Consider the following 13,728-nt stretch of genomic DNA (forward strand, 5'->3'; position numbering starts at 1 on the left):
CTTTGCATGGCACCACAAAATAGATGGAGTAGCGACCGCAGCTGTGTGCGGCGGGAGGAACTGGAACCACCGCTCCGAGCTTCAGCAACACCTGCAAGGTCTCGTATACTGCCGCCCGCTTGACGGCAGTGCCGCATCGGGACTCCCAAAACTGCGTCTTCTACTGGAACGGCAAATTCTAGCTGGTAACCTTCTCTGATCAGGTCTAGGACCCACTGATCCGAAGTAATCTAGGTCCACTCCTCGAAAAAGAGGGAGAGACGACCCCTACTGCGGGAACCGACGAGTGGACTAGTGCCCCATCACTGTGGAGGACGCCCCTAACCTCCTGGACGTTGCCCGGACGCCGCGCGTTTGTCCGAACGAAAGGAGTTCCTCTGCTGGAAACGGGTACATTGACCAAACCCCGCAGAGCGCCCCGGGCGATACCTGCGAACTTCACGAAAACATGGCCTGGAAGAGGAGGGAAAAGAAGGACTTTTGGAAGAAGGCCTCGGCCTATCCTCAGGCAACCGTTGGGACTTAGAGTCCCCTAGGTCCTTAACAATCTTCTCCAAATCCTTCCCAAATAAAAAAAGGGCCCCGAAAGGGTAACCTCACCAGCCTTTGTTTAGAGGCCATGTCAGCCGTCCAATGCCAGAGCCAAAGAAGGCGGCGGGCAGCAACCGCCACAGACATCTGCTTAGCAGAAGCTCTGACCAGATCATAAAGGGCATCAGCCAAAAAAGAAAGGGCAGACTCCATACACGGGCCGACCTCAGCAAGGGAACCTGCTCCATCGGCGGGCTGCTCAACCGCCTGCTGCAACCAGGAAAGGCAAGCCTGGGCTGCATAGGAACTGCAAACAGACGCCCGTAAGGAAAGGACCGAGATGGATTCCAGCCACCGGTCCTGCATATCTTTCAAAAGCGACCCCTCCCTCCACCGGAAGAGTAGTCTTTTTAGTCACAGCTGTGACTAAAGCATCCACTTTACGCATCCCAAAGAAGGTCAACTGACTTTCCCTCAGGGGGTAAAGGTGACACATAGCCCTGGCCACCTTCAAGGGACCCTCAGGGTCAGGCCATTTAGCTGAAATAAGCTCTTGGATGGAAGCATGCACGGGAAAACCCCGAGAAGGCTTCTTAGTGCTAGCCATCCTAGGATTAATAGAAGAGGCAGCTCCCTCGTCCAGATCTTCAATACAAAGGGCCTGTATCAGAAATGAGTGCTGGCAGCTTGTCGCGGTGGAAAATCTGAACCGCTTTAGGGTCATCCAACTCCTGTGGCAAGCAGCCACCCTTATCTGGATCATCAGTCCGTGAGGGCCTGCCAGACCCCTCAGACTCCCCGAAACTAGACCACGGGGGAGAACAGAGTGAAGAGTCCCCCTCAGACGGGGTATTAACTCGTCTACGCTTAGCGTCAGCCAAAAGCTCGGGGGAAGACACTGGGCTATCAAGAACTGGAGGCAACCCAGACCGACAGGAATTGTCAGGAGACTCAGGCAGTGCTCTTTTTAACATAAAAGCCTTATGCATCAGCAGCACAAATTCAGGGGAGAAAAACTCACCCTGTACATCCGCCCCCACATTGGGGGAAGCGGAGGCAAAAGCTCCTCTAGAAACTTCAAAACGAGGCGTCCCCCTGCACTCAGACCCCTCCGCAACCACGAGGGTTGAGTCACATGGCGCCTCCAAGATGGTGGCCGCTACCAACTCCGGCGGGCGGGAAGAATCACCGCCCACCATGCTCGTGCCAGCATTAGCATCTAGGCAGCATGTGCTGCAAAGCCCCGCTGCTGATCTGTGTTTCCCACATTGGGAGCAGCGCTTAACCCCTTCAGCAGCCATCAAATACAGAAAACAAAATGGTGCCTTTGCACCAAAACTTACCCCGCACAGAGCGCTGTCAGCGGGAACCTCCCTGGAGGAGCTGGGCACCACTCTCACCTCAGGAGACCGAGTCAAACGAGCTGCGGTCAAGCTGCACCGAACCAGGAGCTCAGGAGAAAGCCTCTCTCTTTTTTTTTTTTACTGTGAGGAAAGTTACAGGCAGCCACAGAGAAACTCCGGGAGGAGGGGGAATGGGGTACCGCAGGGCCAGGGAAAACCAAGTATGCCTTTAAAGTGGGCACCACCAGCCACAACACCCCCTGCTCTACTGGCAAAGCACAGGAGCCACCCCAGGCAGAAATCCAGGAGCTGATCAAGCGACATCCACACCTGCTGGGAGATAGAGATATACTGAAGGCAGAGGGAGTTGGGCGTCCAGGGTCACTGTGTCTTTTCAGTGTTCTCTATCTCCACCTGCTGGTAGGCGGATACAACCCATCAGTTAATGGATTCATCTGGTGTTGATGACAAGGAAAGGGGGATATGCTGCTCATGATTGCTTGCTTTTTTGGAAACATATTTTTTCTAATTTTGTATTTAGCGGAGTATGGAAGAAAATGCACTTCTGTTACTTTTACCAGTATTTCCACTCCACATAGAATCTGGCTTTCTTTGGGGGGGGGGGGGGGGGTGTCTCCCAGTTTGTCTGCATGTTTTTTGTGGCCCCTTATTTGTATCAGTTGAGGATTTGTCCATGTTCTACATGTGTGACTGAAGTGAAGGATTTTGCTGGCATGTACTGTCTATCTATGTAGGAATCTGTAACAATTCAGCTTGTTCCAGTTTCCCAGTAGTGGATATATTGGTATATAGGGTCAGAAATACTCTGGTAGTAAATTATATGTCAGATTTAATGTCTATAAATTTATTGTGAAAAGAATTAGCAGATTGGGATGAATAGCAAACATAGGTTGGTTACAGATATAAGAGTGCAACAAAAAAAAAAAATCAATCAAAGCACTCTGCAAAAATCAACTGGCCATTTGGAATTTACAGCAAAAATTTTTGTATGTATGGTACAAATATGTTTTAATATTATTTGTACCAATATATAATACAGTTATGAACATATCTATGGGTGCTGGGTTTTTTTTTTTGGGAGAACTTGTTAAACATTTACCAGCACACCACTGGTTTTAGTGAATGGTTGTTTCAATTTGTATTTATGTATATTTACTCAGAGAAGCTGTTCACTCCTGTAGGAACCACGCTGTGTATTTCTTTTGAGTCCCTGTGTTTGTTGACTTGAGCTCATTGTAATTTGATATTTAGCAGACTTGCTCAAGATCCTATCTCACTGAAAAGGTTGAAAGACTCCTGACCTGAGGTAGGCATTGTTGCTGAAACACAGACATGTCCAGTCCTCTCAACATATGGCATTAAGACTTCACAATAAAACCTCGCTTGATTTCTTACCATTCGAATTCTTGTCCTTTGTGCCTCACTACTTTTTTCTTGCTATTTATTTGTTTATGCATAATTTGTTTTTATGAGTAATTTGATATGGTTCATTAAAATATGAATTGTCTGGAGTAAGGTCTAATCTTCTTTGTTGTGTTTCTCTACCAAATAATAGCACCTATTTGATCTATTATTTTCAAGACTTTAACAGGTATATTATAATTTTATATTCAGACCCCAGAGAGAAAGCAAAGTTGCTTACTTGTAACCAGAGGGCAGCGCACCAGTCACATGAATGGGTCATTTTTCTATATGCAGCGCTAACAAAATTTCCAAAGTCATCTGACAAAAACTTAAAAGGACTCAATATTCAAAGATTATTTAATCAGGCATGAGAGGTTCCAATCACATAAAAACGGGCCAGTACATGGGCGTTCTGGGGGTGGAGTAAGGGAGGGGCCACACGATATACAGGCACTGGTGATAAACAGTGCTAGTATCCACATAGCTAAGTGCCCTGATGGATAATATATAAAGCTGTTATATCTTTGGGCACTTAGCTGTGCAGGTACCAGCACTGAATATCACTGGGTTCTCGCCCCCCCTTTCCCCCCAAACCTCAGTTGAACCCCTCTCTGCCAAAAACATTACCCTACCCCAAGAAAAGCACCCCCATAGGCCCATAGACCTCCCTTCAACTGTGGTAGTACTATGAGACTGACCTTAGAGGTTGCAGCAGCCATTTTGAAGACAGAGCTAGCATGTGCAGTCCAGTGACTGGGGATCGTTCCTGCCTGGAAGAGCATTTGACCACCAGGGCGTAAAAGGTAGGCCAGGGTTGGGGGTTTGGGAGAGGGCACTGTTCTTGGTGGGGAAGGGGGTTTGAAATTGATGTCTTATGTAGGTACTGACTAAATATCAGCTGGCTCCACATATGTCAAGGCAGCCAGTGTATGCCTGGTCATAGTCAGATATAATGCCGGTCCCTGGAGAAAGTCAAGCATTGAACATCTAGATCTAATTTAGCCAGTGACTGTTAGCATTAAAAAAAAAAAAATCACTAACCACTATCTGCAGACTATTCACATGTACAAGAGTTCCTGTACTGTGGCAATCCTACAAAGCCATGCTTATAAAAATGAAAACATAATTCCCAAGGGGAGGAGGAAGAATTCTTGTGGCTAGTGAACTAGTGTCTTCACAGAACACTTTATAAGGGTGAACTTCACTTCCATTGAAGACTAGTAGATTCACTAATCACAAGAATGAGACTTTCATAAGTGTGGGGGGGGGGGGGGAGTGGAGGAGTGGCCTAGTGGTTAGGGTGGTGGACCTTGGTCCTGGGGAACTGAGTTCAATTCCCACCTCAGGCACAGGCAGCTCCTTGTGTCTCTGGGCAAGTCACCTAACCCTCCATTGCCCCATGTAAGCCACATTGAGCCTGCCATGAGTGGGAAAGCGCGGGGTACAAATGTAACAAAAAATAAAATAAAAATAATAAAAGGAAGAAACCAGCCAACAAGATTTCTCTCCTTTTAAATAAAACAATGGGAAACAACTTGAATTTAGTGTACACTTGGGTACTAAAAGAGGAGATGGTCCTGCTTTTCAAAAATGACAAGATGGATAGATATAACACCACACCAGGAGGCGAAGTCCAGACAATATGATATGACCATCAAAATTTTTCAACTCTAGCCATGGGAAATAGACCTTAGCTTGGAAACCCATGGCCTTAACATGGCAGGCCTTGTCCTGTCACTTTAAGATGAATTCTTCTTTGGCGTGCAGAACTGTGGTCTACTACAGAAATGGAAATTGCATAATTATTAAACTGATTAAGTATTAAAAAATAAAAGAAAATACTTTATAAGCCAACAATGAGTGTCAGGAATTATTTTAAAATAGTTCAAGGTTTAGTAGAAGGTAGAAAGAGGGAAGTAAATGGTACTGAGTCAGCTCCTAGTGCTGAAGAGATAGCTTATTTTTTTTTTCAGATAAAACTATTTCTACTCTGGGAATGATCTCTCATCATCTAGAGGATAACAACCTTACAATTCTGGGCTATACCCTACTTGCTAACTGAACCAACAATACTACCAGTATAAATCTCACTGAATGTGATATGTGTATGAGTGAGCATGCAAGAGTGTGTATGAAGGAATGATATATTAAGGTATTAGCTTTTGTAAGTAAATAAATAATAAAGGTATTTTCTAAAAATGAATTAACTGGCAGTGAGATTTATATCATCTAGAGGATGGGATAAGGAAAGCAAGACCGTCTGGAAAGAATATCAGAGTTAAGATCTGGCGCAGATTTGATACCCCAACATCAAAGACGGTAGTAGTCCATCAATTTGCAAAGGATCATCTTATCTTTGGTTCTTGCCTCGGATATCTATAAAGTTTTGCCCGAGGATATAACTGGTCTTTTAAAACATATTGCGATGGACTCCTTACAGCAAGTGGTTTACCTGGGAGAGCTAAAACCAAATGCATTAAAAAGAAGGATCATTTAGACCCAAGGTATAACGTTATCACCAATCTCTAACCGGTGATTACAAAAATGGTAAATATCTGGGTCATGCAGCAACTGATAGGTCACTGTGACGTGACTAGAGGTTTAGATCATGCCCAGAGTTTTAGGATGGGTATAAGCACAGAAACTGTGTTGGGTTTGTTAATTGAGGAAATGTGTAAATGTATTAGTCTAGATTTTCAATATTTATGTTCAACTTGTTGCACTTAAAATTAGAAATGTTGGATTTTTTCCCTCTCATATGAAGATGACATTCAGTTTTTCAACACACTCACTCAGGATCTGACAACAGTAGTAACCAACTACTGCTTGCAGTCATTGAAACAGTAGTTGAAAAATAATGGATTACAACTGAATATAGGAAAAACAAAATTCTCTGGGTAGAAACAAAGGTTACACTTGCAAAGATTTCAATCTTGAAGTTGTGCAGCCATGATGTAGTAGTTCTCAATCTGGTATATAGGAGTAATCTTGGATTCTGCAGTAACCATGTTTGTGTTATGTACCAGCTGCACTCACTAAGGTGTACCTTAATGGAAGTAGTTTTCAAACCTGATTCTGAAAAATGTAGGAGATATGTAACAAGTTTTTGTGTGAGATGGGAAAAGAAATCTAGGGACTGTGTCACATCTGTTGGCAAACCTCTTCCACTTACAAACCTAATACCTTCTAGTGGAGACTCTCCTGGAAGCCAGAATCACTTGTGATGCCATGTCAGGCACATTCAGGGAAGCCGAGGTTATGCTCTTAACATTCAAGCTGTGAGGGCAAGGGACTTGATGCTGAGATGCAATGAAGTCCCCTCAGCCTGCACAATTAGTGGAGAATGCCTCAGTTTTATGGGTCTTCTTACTGAAAGTTCCTCAATTGTCCCAGTCAAAGGGGAGTTATGAGAATCATGGCTCCCTGGTATTTTCAAAAGTCTTTGTTATTAGGGGTACTGGATGATATGTGTACAGAAGACCTTCCTCTAATCCAGGAGGAAGGAGACTAGTTTGACATGCATCCTTACCCTGGAACAGAACTAAGGTACTTTCTTATTCTGAGGAATGGTGAACAGATCAAGGATATTCCCCACTCCTGGAAAATAATTTGTGCCACCTCCAAGTCCAGAGACCCCTCATGTAGTTGAAGTGCAATTCAGCTCGTTTACCAAAGCATTTTTCTTCCCTGCCAGGTACGTACTCTGAGGATCATCCCGATAGAGATGGCACCAGTTCCACATCATGACAGTCTTCCAATACAGGGGTTAGTATCCTGTTCCTCACTGCTTATTGATACAATGCTTTGCAACTTGGATGTCTATCTGTACTAGTATAATTTTGTTGGGCAACCAATCTCTGGAAGCACTCAATGTCCCAGACCACTCAATTATAGGAAATTTATCTGATGACGTTTTTCCTAGGCAGATCATAATCCCGTAAGTGTGGGGTCCACCTATATGGGCTCCCCTGTACTCATATCAGATGTATCTAAACTGCACTATTTGGAATACTGGAATTTGTAAGCGGATGCCTTGCATTGCACTAAATTAGATTGTACCTTCCACAAGCTCAGAATCCTAGAGGGTTATAGTGACACAGATGTCTCAGAGCTTCTGAGTGGCCAGAGTCTAATGAGTGTTCAGAGTCCATTGAGCCTGTCTCATTTGAGACAAGCCAAGCAAGTTACATGCACTGTTGAAGTCATAAAGGCCAACATCCTCAACACGCCATGTGCAGATATCTTCTAATTCTTTTGAATTTGTTCCACTAGACTAGTGATCCCTTCCTATGGAGGGCCTTAGCCTGTCATGTCTATCAGAGGTCCTGTGAATTCCAGTTGAGCTGATACACTTTAAGATTGGAAATCATTTATGACAAAATCTAGTAACTTTTCTCAAACTAGATATTTTTTTAAGGACTCTTAGGTCTAGGATGGGACGGAATCCGCTCCCCCCTTTTGTAATCAGAAGATACTTGTAATAAAATACCTTCCCTCTTTTCCTCAGTGGAACAGGTTCAACAGCAATGGTCTCTAAGAAGGAAGAGAGCTCCCTGATTAAGCATTTTTTGATGTGGATAGTTTGACCAAGATGCTTTTGGTGGGCAATTAGGTAGGGGCAATTAGGTAGAACATCAAATAGATGAAAATAGCACCCTCTGCGCTTCCCTCCTACTGGAACGTTTTCTAACATGGATATTGGAACACTGGCTATGTTCTTGTGAAGGAAACCAAACATCATCCCCAGTGTTGGCTGAAGAGCTGAGTCCTCTGCTGTCTTGGATGAGAGTGAGATCCCTGTTGTGACAAAGAGAAAGAGGGAGGGAGGGAGGATACCTATACCAATGAGAGCAATAGATCTTCTTTGTCCTCAACTCTGATACCTCCTAAGAGACGGTAGCCAGGTAAGAAGTAGACCTGGAGAACTGAGTATGGCATGGCAAGAAGAAAACATTTTCTTGATCATACCTCAGGTCTGGGGCCTAAAGCCATGAGAGTCTCCATGTGCCAATACCCATACCATATGCTCTCAATGCGGTTTCAAGAACACCATAAGCTACTCTAACAACAAATTTTTCAAACTCCTTAGTGGAAGGAGTTGCAAAGAATACCTACAAACTCCTTATAAGTACATGCCAGTGAAAAGCTGGTAAGAAGCTATGAGGGAGGTTTGCATTGTATTCAGAAAGAATTTTCTCACAGATTCCAGGCCCCGATGCTCAAAGTTCCAACTCTAAAGCCAACAGCACGGATCCCATAGCACAAGAACAGCACAGAAACCTAGTTCTCCAATGCTCAAAAGAAATGGTATTCAAATTATATGTGCACTATGAAACCTAAAGCAAGGGGAAGAAATGTACCTGGAGCATGCACACAAGAGATCTGTGGAAAGCGCAGCTCTTGAGCACATGCCCAGGCAAGACCGGACGTGCAACCATACATCAGCATGATTGTTTCTCATGTTGCAACCCTCGGAACATTTGGCACACACTAATGTGCACGCTAGTCCGGCACTAATTGTCTCTTAACACCAATGTTTGGGGGGGGGGGGGGGGGGTGAAGTGATGCTCAAAACATATATCTGAGCTTCTCTCCCTGGGGGGCGGGGAAAAACTCTTTGGATCTGCCCTTTTAAGAATGGATTCAACCAACATAGAACAGTGAGAAGCTACTGCTTCTCAAACCTGGAAGCCTTCTGAAATCTGTACATACAGTTAACCTTCTTATTTATAGGCTGAACAGAAAGGGAGGTCTTTCACATTCTCATATACACACTTGGGGATTCTGTGAATGGGCACTATCTCAGCTTCCTTGGGTGGGTTGAGGAATTGAAAATTTTCCAATGTTTCTAGCCTAAGTTCCTCTTCCATCTCCAACTTAAATGGAAGTGCCTTCTACCATTTCTCTAATAAAATCAACAAAGGAAAAGTGAGGGTTTTCTGCTTTTGTGTGATGAAGATGGATATGACAGTAACCCAGTCAAACCCTTCTCTTCAGAGAATCTATCTGATTTATAGCCAGAGTTCTAAAAGTGCTCAGTTTCAGACTCTGAGAAATACTCTAGAGGAGTTATGTAGGTCACCGTCTGCTTCAATCTCCACATCTAAGTATGAGATGGCATTGAATGAGAGCATTGATACATCGATGATCTCCAATGTATCAGTGAAGTTTCCTTCTCTGATGCAATGGAGACTAACAATGGTGTGGCAGACACTGAACTCAAAACATTTTCTCAACTAAGGCAATTTCTTTAGCATATGTGAAGACAAATTATAAGAAGGCACATGGTTGGGCCCCAGCCACTGCAAGCACCAATCAAGGGTATCCATAATGGAAGTGGTCTCGCCACACTAAGATGTACATGTTAAAACTGTTAGGGGTTTGTTCTGGATCATGTCACTGAAACAGCAATATTAAAAACTAACAACTTGATTGTGAAAAGTTTACCCATATGGGGGCCTCAGGAGGCAGTTGTGAAAAAAGAAAGGAAATTTAAAACTGGTCGATAACCTAATTAAAGCATTACCAGGACAATGGGAGCCACATGACAGCAACAGAACTCAAAGAAAACGTTTTTAAATTTGGGGAGGCGGGGGGGGGGGGGGGGGGGGGGGGGGGATTCACATTTTGAAGGGGAATTACAAAGACATGTATGATTTGTTCTGTGGAAAGAGACTGGGTCAGTCCTGATGGAATGGCACCAGGCGGGAAATGATGTGCATGCACAGTAGACTTCACAAAAGCTTCTTGATGTACCTAAGCTGACGAAGCCTTTCCACACTGGGCTCTATCAGTGAGAACTTGCTATTCAGCATGTCCTTGGAGAGTACATGCTGTAATATACCAAATTATTGCAGCTATTTAATCTATTAGTTTGAAACATCTGACACTTTATAACTCTATATTCTGATCCCAGAGAAAAATTACTGTAATTTCCTTGAAACAATTTTGATTTTTATACAGATACAGCCCCCAGTCTCTTGGAATTCTACAGACACAGAGAGGCAACATAATTAGCATGTCACAGCAGAATTACAAGCTGATGCAGAGTTACACATTTCAGCTGGTTCTCAAACACTGAATCAAATAAACCATCTGGTGGCACTGTGCTGAAAATACATTAACATAGAAACAAACAAAAATGTAGGCAGATAAAGACCATATGGCCTATCTAATCTGCCCATCCATGCCATCCCAAGCTCTCGAATTCAGATACTGTTTTCGTCTCCACCACTTCCACTGGGAGGCTGTTCCATGAATTCACCACCCTTTCATGAAGAAGTATTTCCTCAGGTTACTTCTGAGTCTATCCCCTTTCACCTTCATACTATGCCCCCTCATTCCAGAGTTTCCTTTCAATTGAGATTCGCCTCCTGTGCATTTATGCCACATAGATATTTAAATGTCTATCATATCTCCCTCTCCCGCCTTTCTTCCAAAGTATACATATTGAGATCTTTAAGTCTGCCATCATATGCTTTATGACTAAGACCACCTCCTAAACTATACCATTCTCTCAGGCTTTTGCAACCCAAATGCATGACCTTGAATTTTTTTTTAGCATTAAATCTTAGCTTCCAAATTCCAGACCACTTCTTTAACTTCGCCAAGTCCTTCCTCATATTATCCACACCATCAGGAGTGTCTACCCTATTGCAGATTTTGGTATCATCCGCAAAGAGGCAAATCTTACCAGATAGCCTTTCAGAAATATCGCTTACAAAAATGTTAAAAAGAACCAGCCCAAGAACTGAACTTTGCAGCACACCACTGGTAACATCCTTTTTCTCAGAATGAGCTCCATTTATCACTAACCGTCTGTCACTTGCCATTCAATTCAACCAGTTCCTAATCCAGTCAGTAACTTTAGAACCAAACATTGTGCTGCTCCCTTTGCCCTGTGATGCTGGCAACCAATATTTTTGTAGACCAACTGGCTGCCTCATATCTATAGTTCCACCAGTACGAAAGCAAATCAGCATAACCAGAGAAGGCAACTCAAATAGAGGGAGCTCAGATTATAGACACAGGCTGCACAGCTAGGTGGATAGCTCAGTCTTTGCCCGGGGGCGCCGAAGCATATTCTCTAGAACTCTTGACCTTCTTAAGGGCCAGATCCACAACCCCAGAGTCGTGAGGCAACTGAGTCCGCATCAACTCAGGGTCCCCATGGATCCGATACTGGGACTCGATCTTCTTGGGAATGTGGAGATTAGTTAGTGGTTTCGCCCAGTTCTCCAGCAGTGTCTTTTTGAAGACATGATGCATGGGTACAGTGGACGATTCCTTAGGTGGCGAAGGATAGTCCAAAAGCTCAAACATTTCAGCCCTTGGCTCATCCTCTGTAACCACAGGGAAGAGAATTGCCTTAGACATTTCCTGGACAAAGGCCGCGAAAGATAGACTCTCGGGAGGAGAAAGCTGTCTTTCAGGGGAGGGAGTGGGATCAGAAGGAAGACCGTCAGACTCCTCATCTGAGAAATATCTGACGTCTTCCTCTGCCTCTCACGAAGCCTATCCATCGGTGTCGGACACTAGTTCATGAACCTCTGTCCGAAGCCTTGCCCGCCTCGACTCCGTAGACACATGGCCACGGTGGGAACGTCGAGAATTAGACTCCCTTATCGGCGGCGATGAAGCTCCCTCCATCGACGTCATCGGAGAGTCTGCTTGGGAGGCAGCCTACGCGGGCACCGCAAGCGGTACCGGCACCGGAGGCCTCACGATGGGCAAGGGGCCAGCCGTCGCCTCACTTGACGGCACCGGCGGCGCAAGCACCCCCGGTACTGGAGGAGAAGGGCGCAACAGCTCCTCCAGGATCCCTGGAAGGATGGCCCTGAGGCTCTCGCTTAGAGCTGCTGTCGAGGAAGGCTGGGAGTCCGGTACAGGCGATGAACTCAGAATCTGCTCGGGGTGCGGAGGCGGTACCGGCTGTCCAGGGTAGAGTGCATCGACACCTCCTGAATGGAGGGTGAGTGGTTCTCCTGGCGTCGATGCCTAGTGGGTGCCGACTCTCTCGGCGACCCAGAGCTCTCGGTACCACGTCGGGAAGGTGACCAGTGCCGATGCTTCTTTGCCTTCACACGAAGCACGTCACCGGAACCTCCCGGTACCGACGAGGACGTCGAATCCAAGCGCCTCTTCCTCAGGCCCGGGTCCGAAGAAGGTCGATCCCGGAGGGGTTGTACCGCAGGAGCCCTCAAGGCATGGGGAGACCTACTCGAGGGCTCACCGCCACCAGCAGGGGAATGAACAGCCCTCACCTGCACTCCGGACGAAGAGGCACCCTCCGACGACATCAGTACCAATGATGATCTTGGTACCGTAGACGCTGGAGCACCGGTCGATGACCTCGGTACCGCTGATGTCGATGCACCGGCCGATGACCTCGATACTGAGAGACCGTCGAAACACCAGGCGAGGCCCCGAACAGAACGTTCCACTGAGCCAATCTCACCGCCTGAGTTCTCTTTTTTAACAAACAACAGAGAGTACAGGCCTGAGGACGGTGCCCAGCCCCCAGACACTGAAGGCACAAAGCGTGCCTATCAGTGAGCAAGATAGCCCGGTTGCACTGGGTGCACTTCTTGAAGCTGCTGGGAGGCTTCGATGACATGGGCGGAAAAATCACGCTGGCGAAGTCAAAATTCGCGATGATGGCAAAGGCACCAAAAATAAAGAGGGAGAAAACCGGCCGCTTTCGAAAGCGAAAGGAAATTTGTACGGGAAGAACAACTCGAAAATAAAGGATTTTTTTTTTTTTTTTTTTTAAGAACAAGCGAACAAGAAAATAAAAGAAGACTTCCAAAGCGGAAGGAAGCAAGAAAAGGTCTCCTCAGGGCACAGAACGACGGTAAACACAGCTGTCCCGAGCACAGAAAAAAGACGACTGACGAACACGAGCGAGTTCGGGCGGGAAGATGGTCGCGCATGCGTGGTGTGTGTGCGCGCGCGAGGGCTAGCAAACCTCTTTGCTAGTGAAGATCTCCGATTAAAGGGGCTGCCGCGGACGTCACCCATCAGTGAGAACAAGCAGCCTGCTTGTCCTCGGAGAATACTGATAACAAAGAAACTGGTTGGGTGTGAATATCTGTGCATCAGCATAATAAAAACTCAAAGAGGGACAGCAGCCACAGAGTCTGCGGTTTGTGAAACTCCACCTATCAAAGACAAAGACTGAAGCCATCAAGCTATAAAAAGCCATTTGCCAGCAGATAGCAAAAAAACATGTGACCATGCTTCCCTGCAAACTACAATACCCAGGACTCATGTTTCCCTGCAAACTACAATACCCAGGAATCAGTAGCCCCTAAGTTTTCCATAGGAACATTATAAAAAGCCTGGGAACAGCCCAGCTCTCGCTCTTGGGATCTGCTGCTCTTGGGACCTGCTTCTCTCTGCTGAACTTCACACACACACACACACTGAC

General features: G+C 45.5%; 1 protein-coding gene across 8 annotated transcripts in view; it reads right to left on the minus strand.

The window, feature by feature from the left end:
* Positions 1-13,728, minus strand: part of ZNF644 (zinc finger protein 644) — a 292,172-nt gene that overhangs the window by 66,378 nt on the left and 212,066 nt on the right. The gene's annotated exons all lie outside the window — the stretch shown is intronic.

Source organism: Microcaecilia unicolor, chromosome 6 (genome assembly GCF_901765095.1).
Source record: "Microcaecilia unicolor chromosome 6, aMicUni1.1, whole genome shotgun sequence".
Taxonomy (NCBI): Eukaryota; Metazoa; Chordata; class Amphibia; order Gymnophiona; family Siphonopidae; genus Microcaecilia; species Microcaecilia unicolor.